The sequence below is a fragment of the Stegostoma tigrinum genome, chromosome 19 (assembly GCF_030684315.1).
Source record: "Stegostoma tigrinum isolate sSteTig4 chromosome 19, sSteTig4.hap1, whole genome shotgun sequence".
Lineage (NCBI taxonomy): Eukaryota > Metazoa > Chordata > Chondrichthyes > Orectolobiformes > Stegostomatidae > Stegostoma > Stegostoma tigrinum.
The window spans coordinates 11,470,827-11,487,540 of NC_081372.1; the positions used below are offsets into that span (position 1 = coordinate 11,470,827).

The window sequence follows — 16,714 nt, forward strand, 5'->3', positions numbered from 1 at the left end:
GTGCAGCCTGTTTCTGCAGGATCTTGATTTGGGAAGGAGAGAGTTGTATTTGTTCTCCAATGCAATTTTCAAAAGTGAAAAGATGTGCATTACAGGCTCAGGCTGAGAAATGGTTAATAATATTTCTGCCTCCAAACTGCCCTCTCCAATAAGAGAGAATCTAAATAACACCCCTTGATGTTCAAGAGTATTAATCTGGCTTAAAATTTTCCAGACATATAATGAGACCCACTACATAAACACTGTGGCTACAAGAGTAGGTCAGAGGTTAGGAATACGGCAGTGAGTGACTCATCTCCTCTCCACCAACTACAAGGCACAAGTCAGGAGTGTGAGGGAATACTCCCCATGTGTCTGGGATGTGTGCGGCTCCAATCATTCAAGAAGCTCAACACCATCCAGAACAAAGCAACCTGCTGCAAGCTAACACCCCCAAACCCCAGTGTCTCACAGCATCTTGACTTGGAATTGAACCATTCATTCACCATCGCACCATTCATTCATTGCCACTGGGTCAAAATCCTGGAACCCCTTCCGTAGACAGCAGTGGGACTGCAGTGTCTCAAGAAAGCAGCTCATCACTACTCTCCTAAAGCCAATTAGAGATGGTCAGCCAGTGTTGGCCTTGGCAAAGGCAGCCAGATCACATGTGCTTTTGAAAGAATTACATAGTGCCACCTACAGCAACCCATAACTGGCCAGGAATCACTCTCTTGCCTGCAGGCTGGGCTCAAACTGTTTGGTCCTGCTATGAACACAGTATCAATGGCCATTAAGTCCGAGAGTAGGACGTGAACTCTGCATTTCTGACTTACAGGCAGGGATGCTACCCACTGTATAGCACAGACAGCAGGAGAGCCAGAAGCACAGAATATAAAAGATAAAAAAAACAAAAGAACTGCGGATGCTGGAAATCTGAAACAAAAGCAGCAATTGCTGGAGCAACTCCGAGGCCTGGCAGCATCTGTGGAAAGACAGAGTTAATGTTTCAGGTCTGGTCACACTTGCTCACAATTAGTCCTGAGGAAGGGTGTGTCCTGAGGAAGGGTCTCTGGACCCTAAACATTAACTCCGATCTCTCTCCACAGATACTGCCAGACCTGCTGAGATATCCCAGCAATTTCTAGTTTTATTTAAGAATAAAAGCATGATGTTTAGGTTAACAGTTTACCCAGATCTTGGTAGATGCGTGCCTGTATTCCTTTTGAAAGAGAGAGCAAGATGGCATGAGTCTCTCGAAATAGAATTCAGTTCCAGGCTTTCAGGCTACAGCCACATTCCATGCAATGGGACAGAGTTGGCAAGTTGTGGAGGGGCAGAGAATTATTTCTGACTTGCCATTTTTATGGTTAAGGGATGAGGTTGCAAGGAATAATTTGAAACGTGGGTGGGAAAATGTGCAGTTAGCAATGACAGGTTATTGTGTGTGAGTCACCTGCGTTGGCCCTCAGCTGTTTGCTGGCACTTTCTTACTCAGGAAATGGATTTGATTCAAACCACCTGGTGCATGTGATGTGCCCGCAGGGAGAAGCGACTGCAATTCAGGATGCTGTGCGCTGATTAAAGGGTTCGTTAGTGGCTCAACTGGGTTGGCATTTGATGCCGCCTTTCCTTCATGTTTATTTTGGTTACTTTTACTCCGGATCATCTGAAATCTGAGCGTGGGAGGAGTGAAGCATGTGTGTTACGACCCTGAAGGCTAGACTGTCTCTAATCCAAAACAGAGCAAAACTCTGTGTGAGAGAGAGAGAGGGAGAGAGGGCTAGCCTGATTCCCAAAATGGCTGAAAGGGGGGCCAGTTGAGCCAGTCATCCTCATCATCAATAATCATTTATGCTTAACCAGTACCCTTTTACACAGGAACAGTTACATACCTCTTCATGGAATGTGGGTGTCATTTGCAACCTAACCCTAATTGCCTATGACCTGAGTGGCATGTGAGGGCTATTTCAGAGGGCATTTAAAGGTCAGTTACATTGCTGCGATGGTTTGGAGTCACGTGTATGCCAGACCAGGTAAGGGTCACAAGACTATAAGATATAGGAGCAGAAATACGCCACTCAGCCCATCAAGTCTGCTCTGCCATTTGATAATGGATGATCTATTTCTCAGCTCCATTCTTCTGCCTTCTCCAAGTAACCGTAGATCCCCTTACTAATCAAGAACTTATCTATTTCTGTCTTAAATATACTCAATAGCTTAGGTTCCACAGCCTTTTGTGGCAGTGGGTTCCACACATCCACCACCCACAGGCTGAAGAAATTCCTCCTGATCCCATTTCCACAGGTTTGTCCCTTCGCTGAGGCACAACTTCTCCAAGTCCACTTTATCCAGGCCTCTCAGCATTCTGTAAGTTTCACTCAGGACCCCCTTATCCTTCTAAACTCCATCAAGTACAGACACAGAATCCTCAACCGCTGCTCATATATGACAAGCTTTTCATCCCTGGGAACACTCCTGTCAACTTCCTCTCGAGCCCCTCCATGGCCAGCGCGCCTTTCCTTAGATACGTGGCGTAAATCTGCTCGCGGTATTCCAAGTGCAGTCTGACCAGAGCCTTATACAGCCTCAGTAGTGCACCTGACTGGCAGATTTCCTACCCTTAAGGGCATTAGGTGGCCTGTTATGACAATGTAAGGTAACCATGAAAATGTGATTAGAGACTAGAGTTCGATCCCAGTGTGTAGTAATTGAATTTAAATTCCACCATTGGGAGTTGAACCTGTGTCCCTAGAGTATTAACCTAGGTCTCTGGATTTCAACTCAGTGACACAGGGAGGATTATCCAACAAAATAGGTGACCAAGAGGTTTAAGAGGAGAGAGGTGGAATGGAAAGGTTCAAGAACAAAGAGCCTAGAAACAGCTAAAATCTGGATTTTCACCTTGAGAAGCACACGGTCACCAGAATGCACGATACACTTGATCTTCATTCCAGCGAGGGCAGCGTGGTGGCTCAGCGGTTAGCACTGCTCCCTCACAGCACCAGGGACCCAGGTTCAATCCCACCCTGGGTGTCTATCTGTGTGGAGTTTGCACATTCTCCCTGTGTCTGCGCGGGTTTCCTCCGGGTGCTCCCCGGTTTCCTCCCACAGTCCGAAGATGTGCAGGTTAGGTGGATTGATTGTGCTAGTGTTCAGGGATGTGTAGATTAGGTGTGTTAGCCATGGAACATGTGGCTTACAGAGATAGGGAAAGGGTAGAGGGATGGGTCTGGGTGGGATGCCCTTCAGAGGGTCGGTGTGGACTTGTTGGGCTGAATGGCCTGTTTCCACACTGCAAGGATTCTATAATTAAAACGCAGGCTGTCTATCTAAACCTAGGCTTAACTTGATATTGTATGAGAACAGGGATGAGGACATTCTGCTACTTAGAGAATAGAGAGCTGGGATTATCCTTGCTGCCTGTAAGATTAAGGGGAGATTCAGTTGAGATTATCACAATCGGTGAGGGGTTTTGACAAGTAAGTAGTGACGGATGCTCTGATTGGACGGGAGGATCCGTGACCAAAAGGCATGAATTGAAGGGAGCTGGCAGAATGTCAGGGGGCTGGGATGAGGTGAATTTAGGCTCTGAGGTGAGCTATTATAATCTCGAGCATGTTGTCTGAAAGGATGGTGGAAACAGATTCACTGGTAAATTTCAAAAAGGAGTTGGATACGTTTTTAAAAGGAGTAGTTTGCAAAACTATGAAGGTAGAGCAGGGGCCGTGGGATTATTTGGATGGTTTTGAAAGAGCCGGAATGAGCACAATGGGGTGAAAAACCTCCAGTGCTGTGTGAATGTACAAGTGTTGTCACCTGTGGTAATGGAGTTGTTGTTGGACCGATAACCCAGTGATTTTGATACATCCAACGAGACCCAGGGTTGGAATAGGAGTGGATATTTGGTGCAGTCTCCCACATGTTTTACTCCTTGCGATTCAGGAGGTATATAAGATGCCCATCTCAGGTTGGCAAGGGTAGCATTCACACTTAAGGGACGGGGTTTGATGCCATTCAGATCCTGTGTTTGGAGAGCGCCTGTAGGATCAAACTGTCAGGCGTTGACTCACGGACACTGACAGCACGAATCATGGTGACTTGTCTCAGGTCTTGGAGAAAAAGTGCTGCCTGTGAAGTGATATCCCAGCCAGGAAGCTGATGCTTTTCAGACAGCGAAAGAAATCCTTGGGGAGAATTTCTGTCACTTTGTAGATATACTTGACGCAAGCATAACCTTGTTCCTCCACTGCCTGTCTGTTATCATTTGCCTACTAACTACTCATTGCAAAAAAAAAGCTGTTGTATAAATAATGAGGCGTTTCATAATTTGGAACCAGTTAAAGTGTGAATTATTTAATGGGCCATGTTTCATCTTGACTGTCATCTGGAAAGCTCATCGGAGGAGAGTAATTTTCACTTTGTATTCACATGAATTCAAGTCTGACCTAGTACGACCTTTCAGACAGGCATAAACTCCATCTCTTCTTTTCTTTTCCACATTCGTTGACTCCGTTTAGTTGATTGTTTCCTACAGAACTTTATCTGTGAGCGCATGTGGCTGGGCCATCACCTGAAATTAGCTCCTGTATTTCTTCAGTTGTCATCTCCTAATGGCTTAATTCCATTATCTCTCTCTGCAGTCCACATGGTCATCTTTGATAATTTGACTCTTCAGAACTCCTCAGTTTGAAGCCAACAGACTCATGGTAACAGAAAGCCAGCATCCTATAATTAGTAGGGTTGGTTTTCTTTAAAAAAAAGACAGTTTCCAATTCTACCACTTCTCTCCGCTGTCGAGATATTTTGATATTTATTAAGATTAGAAATATAATGGTGTGCTCCTGTCAGCTGGGACCTGCCCCCTTGTTAAACCTTGACCACATTCAGGATATTTACCACCAAACCAGCAAGCCAAGTTAGGCAGTGCTCCACACTGAAGACTGATCTCGTTTGTTCACTTCCATTCAGAACGGCTCTGAGATCTGTTAGGGATGTCGTTCTGCGTGTTGGGGCTCAGGGAAATTAGGCCCTGACCAGCTCTACCAACTAAGCTTTTTTAAAAAAAAGTAGTGTTGCCTTTTCTTGTTCCATCTTCCATCCCTTTAAGGTCCAATCAGATTGGGATTTATGATAAAATATTGAACTTTCTTCTTGTTCATTCATGGGATGTGGGTATCATAGACATGGCCAGCATTTATTGCCCATCCCTAACTGCTCAGGTGTCACCCACATTGCTGTGGGTTTGGAGTCACGTGTAGGCCAGACCAGGTAAGGATGGCAGTTTCCTTCCCTAAAGGACATTAGTGAATCAGATGGGTTTTTTGCAACAATTGACAATGGATTCATGGTCATTGTTAGACTCTTAATTCCAGATATTTATTGAATTCAAATTCCACCATCTGCCTCCCTTCAAACCTGGATCCCCAGAACATTATCTGGGCCTTTGGATTAACAGTTCAGCGATTAATACCAGTGGACCATCACCTCCCCACATTTCGTACCCTAAACAACATTAGTGAAGCAGATGGGGTTTTCCAACAATCCTCCAACAGTCATCATTATATCCTTAAATCCGGGTTTTTATTACTTTCAAATTCTACCATCTGCTGTGGCGGGATTTGAACCAGAGACTGTTCCTCATTCAGGGATTAGATCCCTCATAGATGTTTCTTCCCCAGAAATATGCTTCATTCAGAAGACTTGTAAACAGAAACTTTTTGACTTGTACGTTACAGGATTTGCAAGAAAATTCAAGATGTCCCAACACAGCATGTTCTGTTCCATACTAGAATAAGAGTTTTACTGTTTACAATATGACATTCCACATCAGGGTTGCAATGCATTCTCATGACAGTGCCTAAAAAGGCTTGAATATTATCCAAGCTCATCTGCAGGAGCAGGATGCGACCCGACAAAACTAACCTTTTTAACGTGACTTATTAGCCAGGTACCAGAGAAATCACGGTCTGATCTCTAGCTCCCAGTTCGTGTAGTACCGTAGAAAGCTATTTAATTAAGGGTGGGCATTTTTTGGCAAAATTGATGGTGAGTCACAGGATCTGGTTAAAGTCTGTAAGAGGCCATGACGCAAGTGTTTTTTTCTTAAAATTCCTGTTTAGTCCAGGCTGCTCAGACAATTCAAAACAGATTGTTCTACGGATAGCAAGAGACTGCAGTGACTTGATTTCGTGCTCTGTGTTCTACAAAGCGAAGTGCCCACTTAAATACACTGAGGACTGCAGCACTCCGCACAATGTGTGCGCCTTTGTGCGTGCGGCTTATTGAAGTAGGGGGACGCTGCTCCTGAGCTAGCTGTGCCATTCATATCCTCACTCCGTTTGCTTGTCGTGGTTCAATCACCATTCCGATACCCCTCCTCTACCAAAAATCTATCATTCCCAGTTTGAACCAACGGCTCTGCTCCCCCAGACTCACCAGTTTTGGGAGGAGAGCCAGCTCCTCCATGTTTCCACGACCCTATAATTCCTCATAACCCTCCTGAACATATTAGTTTTAATGCTGATTTTTCTCTTATCTTTTCTACCCTCCTTCGCTCTAATTGAGCATCTCTGTTAAATCACTCCTCAACCATACTGCAGGGAATACAAGCTGAGTCTGTGCAATTTGCCCTGTTTTTCATTGAGGGATATCTTTCTCTTGTTGGCTGAGTTCCCACTGAGAGTCCCTTCAGTACCGTGCCTGTGCTGTTCGTAAGGTGATGGCTGTACCATCTACACTGTGGTGGAATAAGGCTGGTTAAAGATGACAACAGAATCGTAGAAGTGTTCCAGCACCAAAGGAAGCCATTCAGCCCCTCAAGCCTGCACCAACTCATTGAATGACCATCATTACCCAGTGCCAATCTCCTGCTTTTACCCCAAACCCTTTCACATTATATCCATCTGTATTAACCATCTGGTGCCCTCGGTTGATCCTGCCTCCACCACGTTTCCGGGAAGTGCATTGCTCCACACTGAGTGTAAAGATGTTGTCCTCGTCTCACACTCTTGTTTCATTTGCAGATCACTTTAAATCAGCGCCCCCTCGTTCTTGCTCCATTTATTGAAGCAGGAGCAGTTTCTCCCTGTCTGCAGCACTGTCGTACATTCTAGATGGACTTGATGACTTTGTTTGAGCCTCATTTGGTGCGATTTCTTTTCCTCCACCTCATCGCTGTAGAGACAGGCAGCCATCTCGGATCTCGCTCAGCGGAGTGAAGCTGCGCTGTTCAAACTGAGGTGTTCTCTTTGGAAATGTTTCCTTGAGTTGGCAGCCACGCGCCAACCAAGAGCCTCCAGACAGCGATCAGGAACAGGGTCGATGATAATGGGAACTGCAGATGCTGGAGAATTCCAAGATAATAAAATGTGAGGCTGGATGAACACAGCAGGCCCAGCAGCATCTCAGGAGCGCAAAAGCTGACGTTTCGGGCCTAGACCCATCAGAGCTGATGAAGGGTCTAGGCCCGAAACATCAGCTTTTGTGGCCCTGAGATGCTGCTGGGCCTGCTGTGTTCATCCAGCTCCACACTATGTTATCCAGGAACAGGGTCGAACCTGGTTTCCGTTGACCCAGTGGGCATTGAAATCTGTCGATGTTGGCCAACACAGCACGGGTCACTGAAGGGGGGGTGGGGGGGGGTGCAGAGGGGGTCTTCACAAATAGCGAACCACTAAGACCGGAGTGGGAATCTTTCCTGGAAACCAGCTTGTACAGTTTTCAGGTGGGATTGCTGTAACCAGTAATTGGTGCAAGGACTGACTTAAACAGACTCTCCACTCTCCCGGGCTGAGTGAGGTGCCCGGCATTGATGTGGCTTTGGTGGTTAAGTTATACCAGTAGCAAAATAGTGAAGAAATTCTGAGAAAGCCAGCAGTTGGAATGTTGTGGCCACAGCTGGCTCTACTGATTAGGATGCCTGCTGTTTCTCTTTGTGGTGGAGGAGCTGAAACTCCCTTTGGGGGTTTCGATTCAATAGTGTGGAAGGGATTAACCGAGAACCAGCGAAGATTAGCTGTTGGGCAGCGAATTGTCGGGCCAGTTCTGCTCGTAGTTGGATGGGAGGCAGGCGAGAGTGCGAAAGCACCTCAGTAAGTGTGTTGGCGTGTTTGACTGAGTGCACGCCTGTTTGTGTGTGCGTGCATGTCTGCCTGAAAGTCTATACAAAGGTGTTTGTGTCCGTGACCTGAATGTTATCCCCACCTTCTGAATACGGGCCGCAGTGAGGGGGACGGGTACGTGATTTTGTTTTGACAGATTGTGGCGCCGTTCCAGCCTCCTCCCCCTCCCTGGGTCATTTCCCTGGATTTGGAACCGCAGGAGTCACCTGCTCTTGTTAAGGCCATTGCTTATGATCCAGTTCGTACATAACGAACCTTACAGCCTGTGAGGCTGGATGAACACAGCAGGCCAAGCAGCATCTCAGGAGCACAAAAGCTGACGTTTCGGGCCTAGACCCTTCATCAGAGAGGGGGATGGGGAGAGGGTTCTGGAATAAATAGGGAGAGAGGGGGAGGCGGACCGAAGATGGAGAGAAAAGAAGATAGGTGGAGAGAGTATAGGTGGGGATGTCCTTGAAGAACTTGGACATCTGGGATGTGCGGGAGTGGAATGTCTTATCGTGGGAGCAGATGCGGCGGAGGAATTGGGAATAGGGGATGGAATTTTTACAGGAGGATGGGTGGGAGGAGGTGTATTCTAGGTAGCTGTGGGAGTTGGTGGGCTTGAAATGGACATCCGTTACAAGCTGGTTGCCTGAGATGGAGACTGAGAGATCCAGGAAGGTGAGGGATGTGCTGGAGATGGCTCAGGTGAACTGAAGGTTGGGATGTCCAAGTTCTTCAAGGACCGCAACTTTCCCCCCACAGTGATCGAGAACGCCCTTGACCGCGTCTCCCGCATTTCCCGCAACACATCCCTCACACCCCACAACCGTCCTAAGACGATCCCCCTCGTTCTCACACACCACCCCGCCAACCTCCGGATACAACACATCATCCTCTGACACTTCCGCCATCTGCAATCCGACCCCCCCACCCAAGACATTTTTCCATCCCCACCCCTGTCTGCTTTCCGGAGAGACCACTCTCTCCGTGACTCCCTTGTTCGCTCCACACTGCCCTCCAACCCCACCACACCCGGCACCTTCCCCTGCAACAGCAGGAAATGCTACACTTGCCCCCACACCTCCTCCCTCACCCCTATCCCAGGCCCCAAGATGACATTCCACATTAAGCAGAGGTTCACCTGCACATCTGCCAATGTGGTATACTGCATCCACTGTACCCGGTGCGGCTTCCTCTACATTGGGGAAACCAAGCGGAGTCTTGGAGACCGCTTTGCAGAACACCTCCGCTCAGTTCACAACAAACAACTGCACCTCCCGGTCGCAAACCATTTCCACTCCCCCTCCCATTCTTTAGATGACATGTCCATCATGGGCCTCCTGCAGTGCCACAATGATACCACCCGTAGGTTGCAGGAACAGCAACTCATATTCCGCTTGGGAACCCTGCAGCCTAATGGTATCAATGTGAACTTCACCAGTTTCAAAATCTCCCCTTCCCCCACCGCATCCCTAAACCAGCCCAGTTCATCCCCTCCCCCCACTGCATCACACAACCAGCCCAGCTCTTCCCCTCCACCCACTGCATCCCAAAACCAGTCCAACCTGTCTCTGCCTCCCTAACCTGTTCTTCCTCTCACCCATTCCTTCCTCCCACCCCAAGCCGCACCCCCATCTCCTACCTACTAACCTCATCCCACCTCCTTGACCTGTCCGTCTTCCCTGGACTGACCTATCCCCTCCCTACCTCCCCACCTATACTCTCTCCACCTATCTTCTTTTCTCTCCATCTTCGGTCCGCCTCCCCCTCTCTCCCTGTTTATTCCAGAACCCTTACCCCATCCCCCTCTCTGATGAAGGGTCTAGGCCCAAAACGTCAGCTTTTGTGCTCCTGGGATGCTGCTTGGCCTGCTGTGTTCATCCAGCCTCACATTTTATTATCTCGGATTCTCCAGCATCTGCAGTTCCCATTATCACTGAACCTTATAGCCTGTTCCTCTGGGCGTAGGGTACTTTCTGATCAACCTTTTCGGTGATGTTATAACACATCTCTGAAACCGGTGAGATTTAAAGCCAGGCCTCTTGACTCAGAGGTGGGAACACTACCAGTACACCACACGGTGGGGTGGTGGGGGGAAACTGTGTGTGCCCCCAAAGTGGCAGAGACTGGACCATCTCTCCTGGGAGGGGTCGGGGTGGCAGATCTGCAGACCTTCCCTGTTTACCCACTCCTCGTTTGGGCCTCAGGCCTTCCTGTAGAGGGGATCCTGCAGCAACTGCGGCTAATTTTTAATTCAGGCATATTCAGGGGCTGCCTTTCATTATTATTATTATTGACTCCTAGTCTATAGGCACCGGTAACTAGGCCAGCATTTGTTACCCATCCCCTAAAGGCACAAAGGGCAGTTGACAGTCAGCTTAGCTACTGTGGGTCTGGAGTCACTTGTAGGCCAGATCTCAAAGTGAGGGCCCTGAAAATGTAGCCTCCAGATTTTTCTGAGCTGGTGAGCGCTTTTATCGCTTCCCCTTGTGCTCTCCAACCCCAGCTTCAAGAATCTATCCACAACCATACTTAGCTTTATCTTCCAATACAGCGAAAATCCACTGGGTGCCTGGTGCCAATCTGCTTTGAGGTCAGGAGCAAGCATGTTCAGTGTGTCACTCATGCACACGCATTGACATGTGTGTGCAAACACACACAGACAGGAGTACTCAGACACAGGCATGTTTTTTGTGTTGTCACCTGCATTTGATCCTGGCGTTTGAACCAAACATTGTAAGCTTTAGTATGGAGTTGCACTTTTCATTTTGTACGCACCTCTTTCAGCGTGTTCCTTCGGGTATACGGCACTTTCTGACCAACGTTTTCAGCGATGTTATGACACTCCTGTGGAGCAGGTGGGACTTGAATCCAGGCCTCCTGGATCAGAGGTGGGAACACTACCTCTTTCAAGTATAGGCACACTTAACCAAATCTGTTCAGAGTTGACCCCCAACTCCGGAGCAGGTAGGATTTGAACCTGGGCCTCCTTGCTCTGAGAGAGGGACAGTACCACTGCACCGTAGGAGACCCTTCCTTCAAGTGCCAGTAAATCCCCACTTTATACGCACTATCTGAATTTAATTAACACCCAATTAATAGACAATTCACGCCGGTGGTCCTTGGAGCGGGAGCACATGGTCTCCACCAGTACGCTCAATGTCTTTAGCGTGAGTTGGGGAGTGTGTTTGGACTGCCCTTCCAACTCCATTTAGCCCCCTCCCCTCCCTCTTCCTCACCTTTGATCGGTCTTCATTGCCTTAAACAGGTTTCGCAAGTAAATTATTCCGTTGGGAAATTCTGGTGATTTACTGGTCGTGGTTAATAGATAAAAGAAAGACCCCAAGGGTGATTTGGTGATGGGGAGATAATAAATATTCAGTTGTGTGTAACAGCACTTCTGGTTATGTTTTTTAAAAAAAAATCAACAATCCCCCCCCACCCCCCTGCATCAGCCGAGGTGCCTGGGCACCAGGTGTGAGCATATCCCTGGCTGAGATCATTAATTCAGCACGGGCCGATGATAATGCGAGAATCTGCCTGGTCTGTATTGTTCAGTAAATTGTCTGCATTTACTGTGTGATCAGGCACTAGTCAGAGCCAGTGTGATGAGTTTGGATTTCTGTATTAGGCTCCTGTCTTCAGAAGGATTCATAAGTGGTGAGGTGGGTCTGAGTGGGCGATGCCTTCACGCTGATGGTGTTTGGAGTTGGTAGGATCACCGACAAAGCAGACTGTTGGCCGTTAGTTATCTGTTTCCTTTACCAATTTTCCCAGCAAAAGCATTCTTCAATTCTTCATCATGCTGATCAACCAATATTCCAGGTGTATATGAGACACCACAAACGGTTAGGATTTGGCCAACTTGTGAATCTCACCTTAAATCATCAGAGGTCTTTTGTAGCCTTTTGTGCACACAGACTGTTTCGATTGCTGCCTCACGCAGAGGCTCGTACACACGAGCTCTCACGCATGTGAGCTGTCACGTGGACTCTCACAAGTTTTCACATGTGGATTGTCACACACGAGCTTTCACACACACTCTCACACACAACCTTTAACATGAGAGTTTTAACACACAGGTTCTCATATGTAGCTTCCCCATGTTCGGGCTAGTTTCATGTGTGTGTGCTCAGTCACACTGTCAGACCCTTTCATAGAGCCTCAAAGCTCGCTCCCATTTCCAGGAGCACCGTTTGTTTATTTATTGCTTCTGCGGATGTGGATGATGCGAACAAGGCAGGACTTATTGCCCATCCTTCATTGTCCTGTGTGATCTTAACCACAGAGTATGGGACTGGAGCCATGTGTAGCTTAGTTTGGGTGGAAGTACCATCTACCCCTCTGTGAAGGACATCGAGTGAATGGATCGGGTATTTGCTGCAAAATGGCATCTGTTATGACCCTTCTTTCCTGTCTGACCCCATCCACAAAAGGCCAGATTTATTGAATTTACTTTCACAATCGGCCCAGGTGGGATTAGACCCATTAAGTATAGTTTTCCCAGCCCCATCAAGGCAAGTTTAACAGTGGGACATGGAGTAAAGTTGGAGAATCTTGACTGGGGCCATGAAGCACTGTCTAGGGAGACATCGGTGATGATTCCAGGATCTCCAGCTGGCAGAGGAGCTCCTCATTTGAGGGTGAAGCTTGGGAATTGACCGGAGGCCTTGGTAGCAGGACACACACACACACACACACACACACACACGACTCTTCTGTTCTCCAGCCTACAGTGGCAGCTCACCCCTGCCAGTGCAGGAATCAACTGAGGATCGGGACGGATGACTTACATCTCCCAGTTTCTTGATCCCTCTGCCTTCCTTCAGTGGACGGGTTTCTGCGATGACGTTTTCATTCTCCCCATCTCAGTCAGGCACTTTTCAATCTCAGGCTGCTGTGAGCTTGATAAAACCCTGCCCACAATTCTTTGGTTCCTTGCCCAGCTCTGTTGGAAGGAGTTTAATATGTTGTCCTTTTTATTAGTTTGCTTAGCATCCACCCCAACCCACTCCACTTCTTATCTCCTGAATGTGGTTTTGTCTCTTTGAAGGAAATACACCTTAACAGCAATCTCAAAGCGAGAGTCAGAGAATTTGGGAACAAGGATTTGTGGCAGTAAGTTCAGGCTGTAAACTCATGCAACTAATCTTAGAGTCATTGAGTTACAGAGTTGTACAGAATGGAAACAGACCCTTGGATCCAACTCGTCCATGACGACGAGATATCCTAAATTAATGCTTTCATTTTGCATTTTAGTTTTCCTGATAAAATGTCAGCTTGGAATGCAGGCCTCACTTGCAAGACTGACATTCCTTGTCCTTGGTGACCCGAGAGATGGCGGTGCGCCAATGCATTGAGCCCGTTTGATCCTCCAGAAAGGCTTGGCCAGCAACTGCACAGGTTGACCAAACTGGTGTAGATTCACGTACAGGCTGAAACTAGTTAAGGTCCCACCCCACCCAACTCCGAAAAAATGACAGCCTCTTTTATGACAAGCTTCATTTTGCTGATGCCAACCTTACCTTTTTGTGTGGAAACCAGATTCTTTAAACTGAATTTGAATTGTCAAGAGCATAAGATATAGGAGCAGAAGTAGGCCACTGGGGCCCATCGGGTCTGATCCACCATTTAGGTGTGAAACGTTGACTCCGTTCATCTGTCCCCAGATGCTGTCAGACCTGCTGAGTTTCTCCACTGATTTCTGTTTCTGTTTCCACATGAGGGTGACCATACCTGGGTGGGGTCTTGTGTCCTAGGACAGTTGATGCCTCCGATAAAAGCCGCAAATTCTTGAGCCTAGGTCCGCGAATGCCCTCAATGCCATTTGTGTGAATAACCCTCTGCCTTTTTAGGTGCTCTTCATGTGTGTCTGTGCCCACCCTCTGAGACAGATCAATCAAAAGGAACGCTGTTGATTAACAGATCCTCTCCTGATTGGCAGACAACGAGCCAATGAAACTAGTACAGTTTTCTTGCTGAATTGCTTGGACCGGATTGGCTTTCGTTGGACCAATGAAAGGATGGAATGGTGGAGTTGAATGCTGGCTCATCAGGTCACAGTGTTTGCAATGAGCTGGGACATTGGTGGTGTAAGGAGATATGATGGTATTGGTGTTATTGATGTGAGCCCAGGAACCAGTTAACACTCAGGGTGCAGTGGTGTATTTGTGTCTGTTTTTGTAACTAGCGGTCAAGGCCCAGTACCTCACCACTCTCCGTTATCTGGAAATTGTACTAGTCTGAGGCTAACTAAATTTTTTTCTTTATTCATTCACGGGATGAGGGTATCGCTGGCTAAGCAGCATTTATTGCCCAACCCTAATTGCCCGGGGGCACTTCAGAGTCAACCACATTGCTGTGGGTCTGGAGTCACGTGTAGGCCAGACCATGTAAGGATGGCAGTTGCCTTCCCTCAAGGACATTAGTGAACCAGATGGACTTTTCCTGACAATCGACAATGGATTCACGATCATCATTAGACTCTTAGATCCAGATATTTTATTGAATTCAAATTCCACCATCTGCCGTGGCGGGATTTGAACCTGGGTCCCCTGAGTGTTATCTGGGTCTCTGGATTACAGTCCAGCAACAATACCACTAGGCCATCGCCTCCTCATATATATAATCCAGTGGAATGTTTGAACATTACTGTAGAGTGGAACCTTTAAGACATGCCTTTGAGAAGGTGCTGGTGAACTGCCTTCTTGAACCAACGCAGTCATGGTGTGGAGGGGCAACCACAGTGCTGCTGGGGAGTTCCAGGGTATCGCACCAGCAACGGTGAAGGAGCAGTGATATACTTCCAAGTCAGCTGGTGGTGGTATGCCCATTCACCTGATGTCCTTGAGTTTGGTTTGTAGAGGGTTCGGGTTTAGAAGGAGTGTTAGGTAGTTTCTGCAGTGCTTCATGTAGATGGTCGATACCGGAGCTACTGTGCAACAAGGTGTAGGGAGTGAATGTTGAATGTGGCGGATTGGATGGAGTCAAGCTGAGGTCCTTTGTCCTGGATGGTGTCAAGTATCTCGAGATAACAAAGTGTAGAGCTGGATGAACACAGCAGGCCAAGAGCTCCTAAGATGCTGCTCGCCCTGCTGTGTTCATCCCACTCTACACTTTGTTATCTCGGATTCTCCAGCATTTGCAGTTCCTACTATCTCTGATCAAGTGTCTCGAGTTTTATCTGGGAGTTGTACCCATCCAGGCAAGTGGGGAGTATTACATCACACTCCTGACTTGGGCATTGTAGATGGTCAACAGGTCCACAAGTGCCTTCTGACCTGCATGTGTAGCCTCAATTTTTATATGTCTGGTCCAATTTAGTTTCTGCTCAATTTTTTGCAAACAAAATGAATTTCTTCATGTCTTTCCCCTATGCTTTGAATTACCTGGGAGCTTGGGGGAGCTTATAGTTCCAAGTTACTTTCTCTATGGCAATGCCTTGACCAATCAGAGTGAATTTGCCAAACAATCAACACCATTCTGCAATATAAGTTGTTATGCTTGTTTGAAATTTGAGATTCTTGCATTGTCCTAGACAATGCACAAGGAAAGCCTTCAGCAACACATCTCTCATTATAGCAACAGTTAAGTACCTTCTGAGTGACCAAGCAAATGTTTATATCAATGTTTTGCTTCCATCCTGAATGTTTCATAGAACATAGAACAGTCCAATGCAGGAAGAGGCCCTTCATGCCATCATGTCTGTGCTAACAATGATACTATTCTAAACTGACCCCATCTGCCTTCATATGGTCTATATCCCTTTATTCTGCCTGTTCATGTATCTCTCTAAATGCTTCTTCAATGTTGCTATCTTATCTGCTTCTACCACCTCCCCTTGCAGTACGTTCCAGGCACCTACCAACCTCTGTGTAAATGTTTTGCCTCACACATCTCCTCTCAACTTCCTCTCTCACCTCAAACCCTTGACCCTAGTATTTGACACTCCCACCCTGGGTAAAAGATTCCAACTATCCACCCTATCCATGCCTCTCATTTGTATACTTTTATCAGGTCAGATACTCTAGCAAAAACAATCTCCAGTTTGTCCAACCTCTCCTTATAGCTAATACACTCTAATCGAGACAGTATCCTGGTAAACCTCTTTTGCAGCCTCTCCAAAGCCTCCACATCCTTCCAATGGTGTGGTGACCATAACTGCACACTATATTCCAAATGTGGCCAAGCTAAAGCTTTTTATAGCTGCAACATGCCTTGCCAATTTTTATACTCAATGCCCTGACCTATGATGGCAAACACACCTTATTTCCCACTTTATCCACTGGGGTTGCCACTTTCAGGGAGCCGTGGACTTGCACCCCAAGATCCCACTGTATATTATGGGTCCTGGTGTGTACTTTTGTCTTGCATTTGACATCCCAAACTGCATCACCTCACACTAGTCTGGATTAAACTCCACCTGCTATTCCTCCACCCACCATTTGAATTGACCTCTATCCTGCTGCATCCTTTGAAAACCAACCTCGTGATTCCACACTGCCACCGATTTTTGCGTCATCTGCAAACCTCCCAATCAGACCAGCTACATTCCATCCAGATCATTTATACAGATTAAAAATAACACAGGCCCTGGCATTGATCCTTGCAGAACACCAGTGGTCACA

The 16,714-nt window shown here is 47.2% G+C and overlaps 1 protein-coding gene across 10 annotated transcripts in view; it reads left to right on the forward strand.

Annotated features, from left to right (window-relative positions):
- Positions 1–16,714, forward strand: part of LOC125461316 (protein CBFA2T2-like) — a 151,392-nt gene that overhangs the window by 84,444 nt on the left and 50,234 nt on the right. Inside the window, exon 1 of one of the 10 annotated variants that reach the window (XM_048549948.2) lies at positions 7,984–8,072. The exons of the other annotated variants lie outside the window; for them this stretch is intronic. The gene's annotated coding sequence lies outside the window, so the exon portion shown is untranslated. Of the gene's footprint in view, positions 1–7,983; positions 8,073–16,714 lie in introns of those variants that run through there. 10 annotated transcript variants of the gene reach the window in all.